This window comes from Dermacentor variabilis, chromosome 1, assembly GCF_050947875.1.
Source record: "Dermacentor variabilis isolate Ectoservices chromosome 1, ASM5094787v1, whole genome shotgun sequence".
Classification (NCBI taxonomy): domain Eukaryota; kingdom Metazoa; phylum Arthropoda; class Arachnida; order Ixodida; family Ixodidae; genus Dermacentor; species Dermacentor variabilis.
In genome coordinates, this window is record NC_134568.1 from 135,473,793 (window position 1) to 135,479,022 (window position 5,230).

Here is a 5,230-nt window from a genome sequence, read left to right on the forward strand (position 1 = left end):
CTAGAGTCTAGGAAAAGTTTTAACAGGTGCGAGGACGGCACGCATAGCGTGGGAAGCTAGCCGCCGGAATAGCTATCTTCGAGAGCTATTCTATATTATATTATATTATACTTCGAGAGCTATGACTGATGCCTTTCTATATATATGTATTCATCTCATCTATGCAATCTCATGCGCGTGCTGTTTCTTTGTCTCTGCGTGTAGTAGTTAAGAGAGTCAGTTTAAGGGCGGAGAAGAGGGAAGGAAAGGAAAGCAAACTTGCAGCGCCGTGGTTTTAAAGCGCAACCGTGGTAGAGAAACGGAAAGGCGATATAAGCATGCGTGGCCATGATACGCACACGACAAACTGCCTTAAGGTATTTAGAATTGAGGGGTAGTTTCGTTAGCAAACTATAACACGGCAATCAGCACTCGAATATAATTATAACCCTAATAATAATTGTAAATATTCATCTCATCTATAGTATCTAAAGCGCGCGTTGTTTCTTGCCTCTGCGTGTAGTAGTTAAGAGAGCCAGTTTAAGGGCGGAGAAGAGGGAAGGAAAAGAAAGCAAACTTGCAGCGCCGTGGTTTTAAGGCGCAACCGTGGTAGAGAAACGGAAAGGCGATATAAGCATGCGTGGCCATGATACGCACACGACAAACTGCCTTACAATATTTAGACTTGAGGGGAAGCTTCGTTAACAATCTATAACACGGCAATGAGCACTCGAATACGACGAGAGAAATAATTGAGACGTGGAAAATTCCCTTGAAATAAATCTGGTTTGCGAGACAAATGCTTGTATGTAATGAATCTCTTAAAAGATGAGGGGGGGAAATATGCGCTCACCGAGAGGGCATCGTCCGCACGAGACTACCGCCAGGCTCCTTACGGGGATGTGGAGAGCTTCGCGGCCGGAACGAAGCCCCCCCTCTCCGCCGGCCAGGCGTGGAAAACGCGCTTTCCGATCGCTCAAGGTTGCGTAGGAATGGTATAGTTCTAGAGTCTAGGAAAAGTTTTAACAGGTGCGAGGACGGCACGCATAGCGTGGGAAGCTAGCCGCCGGAATAGCTATCTTCGAGAGCTATTCTATCCCTTATAAAAATTTCTAGCAACATTTTTTAGACAGTCTATAGACTTTTGTTACTAGAACCTACCAACAGTCAATTGAAATCCTACCAGCTGTCTTTATACATCCTAACAACGCTCTAGTAACACCCTAGAAACAATTGGCCACCAACTTTCAATAGAAACATGTTCATAGGATGTCTTTAAACTTCCTACCGATTTCCTATGAACATTTGTCTTTATACACCCTAGTAACATTCTTTCAAAAGAGAAATGTTCATATATTTTCTGTTAACTTCCTACCAACCCCCTATTAACAAGCTTTCTTTATACACCGTATTAACATTCTTTCAAAAGAAAAATGTTCATATATTTTCTGTTGACTTCCTACCAATCCCCTATTAACAAGCTTTCTTTATACACCGTATTAACATTCTTTCAAAAGAACAATGTTCATATATTTTCTGTTGACTTTCTACCAATCCCCTATTAACATTTGTCTTTATACACCCTAGTAACATCCTATCAAGAATTGGATCCTATCAAGAATTGGCTACCGTACTTCAACTGAAGCATGTTCATAGATGGTCTGTAAACGTTCTACTAACCGTCAACCAACACAAGTCTTTAGGCTCTTTAGTAACACTCTGGCAAAATTTTACTTACATGTGCTTATGTACTTGGTATTGACGTCTTACTATTCCCCTAGTAACATTTGTCCCACATACGACCTAGTAGCATAGTGTAAACATTTGTCAGTATGTGTGAACATGTTGGTAAACGGCAGTATGCAACCTAGAAGGTGCGCGTAAATGGAAAACAAATGCAAGTTTGCACTGAAAGAAGTTTATTCACACGAAAATATTTACACAGAATTGTGAGAGAAGTAGTAGAGAAATTTAAAAAAATGAATAATGACTTGGTTGATTACGGCATGGCAGCTGTCGCATAATCTCTAGCAAGCATCGATTATGCAAGCTGATGTCTCAGAATGCTTGCAGAATGAACCAACCCTGCACAGAAACAAGATGGTCAGTGTTAACATCATGTTCAGGTTAGCATATCACATACATAGAACAGCTTTTTAAGGTTCACATGAATGCTAAAATTGTGACCGACATCCCTGTTTACTTGCAGAGGAGATGGCAAGGATGGGGCACATTATTCAATGCATATCCTTTGCTGCGTTGTATTTACTACGTATCATTAAAATTAGGAAAGTGTACAAAATGGGTTTCTCTACCAATTACCTGCATAAATGAGTTACTCACTAAAAAGTTAATTACATGGTTTATTCATGGTGAAATTTGTAGCACGCACAATAGACACGGACGCAGAGAAGGTGGACACGCGAGCGCTTACTCAAAGCTGGTTATTTTTGGAAGGAATGAACGTAACAGCGCCAGCTAGCTGCACCGAGCATGTGCAAAACGTGTCATCCATTTTTATATAAACAGATGACAGACCTTGAAGCAGTATTCAAGAATACAAATGCTTTGTCAGTGATAGCAACCAATGGCTGACTGATGCATTTTTAAGCACATATTATATGGAACGCTTCTGTAATTTGACGTGTTCGTTTATTTTTACTCGAAAACAAAATATCAGTGTCAAAAAATACCGGTTCACAATGACATAGGTTGCAGTGGTTAAACAGGTGCGAATGATTTTCTTTCACATTCGCACTTGTCTATCCAGTGCAACCTATGTCATTGTGAACCGGTTCGCTGAAAAATATGTAATTGTGAACCGTGAAGCTATACGCTCAATATTTTACTGTTTCTCATCCTGTGCAGCCAGAGTAGGAAAGAGCAAAGAATGAGTTCATGATCAGACAATATTTACCAGACCTTAGTCATTGCGAACGCTGTGAAAACGAAGGATTTGTACGCTTCGTGTTTATAGCAACTTCAAGCGAACCCCATGACGCGGGGCAGCTGAAAAAGGTAAGAAAATCGTTCTTAGAACATTTCACGTCGTTACAGTTTGCGCTATAATAACCTGCCAAAATGCGGCATTAGAAACTGAAATAAAATAACATCAAAATAATATGTTTATGAAAAATGATGGAAAAGAACATACCTTTTATTATAATTTGGAGATAAACTTCGGCGCAAAGCAGTCTTGAGGAACAGCTGTTCGCTATTTGTGCAGTTTAAAACACGGACAGTGCCAATATTAAATCACTTCACACGACACTGCATCGCAGCTGGCAGAGAAGTTCCAGAAACGCTCACATTACGGAACGAAGAAAGCACCGTGGGCTTCGCAAACACCTTGCTGGTTGGCTTGCATCGATGAATTAGCCACAGCACAGCATAAGCATAAATAGCAGCAAAAATAGCTAGATTGCTGCTACGAAACGCCACGAAACACCTACATCGCTCCGACCGTACCATGCCGGCGTCGCAAAGGAACTGATAGCGATTGCGATGGTCTTCCTCTTTGCCTCGACTCGGCCAACTGTCAAATTTGTGCGCATGCGCGGGAGTGGCATGGGACATTCTTTCCATCCACCTGCTTCGCCTTGACCGCCGCGGAACTAAAGCCCCTCTTTAAGCCGAAACATGCACCCCCCCCCCTCCCCTGCTACCTTGCGATGGTTGACTCACACCTAGACATTCCTCGCCTCTTGGTGAAAGCTGTGGCCGGCCTTTGTGTACGCACCCCTTTCTGGGAACTGCACTTAGAGGGAGGAATGTACCTCATGGCCGAGGTTGAAGAAAAAAAAAACTGAGAAGGTAGCCGGCTCAATTTTGTTGGGCATTTAGGGGCTGTATAGTTTTATCTTTCGAGACAATTATTCTTCTGAAAACCGACTTTTTTCTCGAAATGTAATAAACATAGAACAATAAAATCATATTGGGTAAATTATGTGGTTATTCTATTTTGCGCAAGAGCATCCTTTAGCACTTGCTGCTTTCAAAGACAAAACATTGCTCCCTGGCGCCCAGCGGTGAAGCACATTGTAGTACTATTTTTATAGTCAAATATATGTCCGAAGCGGGGCGGCTATGACGTTAGCAGTTTTCAGACGCCCGAAGCACGGCAAAAGCATGGCCTTTGATATCCTGGCTGTTGGTATACGGAATGCCATTATTACGGATGTCATGACCCCTTGTCGGAGCTCAAAATTTTGTCGCCGTGTTGTGAAGCAAGATCACTGAATGTTAAGAGTGCATAATTATTTCTTTTCGATCTGTTTTCACACACAGCACGCTACCATCGCCATAAAGCACATCAGTTGACATAGTTACTTTGCCTTCACTTTGATGCAAGGTCCTATTTCCTTTAATATGCAGAAGCCGTCGGTAGGAGGCAGGGACGAAAGCGTGCGAATATGAACGCGTAGAAAGCTACATTTTTTTATACTCTAAGGGTAATTTAATTATTTTTTCACAGAAAAGTGTTGCTTGCACAGAGTTAGCTTTTCTTTCTATTCGACCTGTGCGCTTCTCAGGTCAATACACGCTCTCACTCAGCAGTAGTTGTATTTTGCAGCCTTTTGGACATTTGAGCGGCAACGTTGCAGCGCCGTGTTACCCTGAGTTTCGTTTCTTTTTCTTCTTTTTAATAAATATCGTGACGCTACTATGCTGACACGTTCCAGCTTAGGGCGTACTATTTATATCGCAGAATGCACTGACCTAATTATCTCGTTGCAAAGCTAATTGGTGGCATTGCGGTAGCAGTGCGTGGTAAGGGCAAATTTACGCTCGAGCCTTACACCACACCACCCGCCTGCCCGCACGCATGTGGTCGGGTGAAAATTTGCACATTTCGTAGACTGGTACACACATTTCGGTTTACACTGCATGTGCGAGCCCAGTGTATGCCAAAGTTTGTGAACCAGTGGGCGAAATGTACAGTTTTCTGCACGACCGCATGCGTCACGGCTCAAGCGTAAATCGGCCTGAAATTAACCAGCCCCAAGGTCGGGATAAAGCTCTGCAACTGGTGCGCGGCCTGCACAGTAGTTCGCTATCACACCGGTCAGGTGGTGTAGCGCAAGCAAATTTTCTCGGAGTGTGCTGACGTCACCGCGCGCTCACGTAGTCCAGTAGATCCTCTAAAAGATTAGTTCTAAGAATTTACGAACATATTTCTTTAAACATTTTAGGAGCACTCCGTCAACAATTGGCTACCGACTTGGATTGGGACTATGATTTAAAACAATGA

At 42.7% G+C, this 5,230-nt stretch overlaps 1 long non-coding RNA gene across 2 annotated transcripts; it reads right to left on the reverse strand.

The window, feature by feature from the left end:
• Positions 1-1,881: 1,881 nt before the first annotated feature.
• On the reverse strand, positions 1,882-3,460 carry LOC142572082 (uncharacterized). Of its 2 annotated transcripts, none has more exons than XR_012825998.1 (3): positions 3,134-3,460; positions 2,902-2,988; positions 1,882-2,064 (listed from the first exon to the last, which is right to left on the reverse strand). It is a non-coding gene; the product is annotated as an uncharacterized LOC142572082 (long non-coding RNA). The 2 variants fall into 2 exon arrangements; XR_012825999.1 differs by having other exon boundaries at positions 2,897-2,988.
• Positions 3,461-5,230: the final 1,770 nt, after the last annotated feature.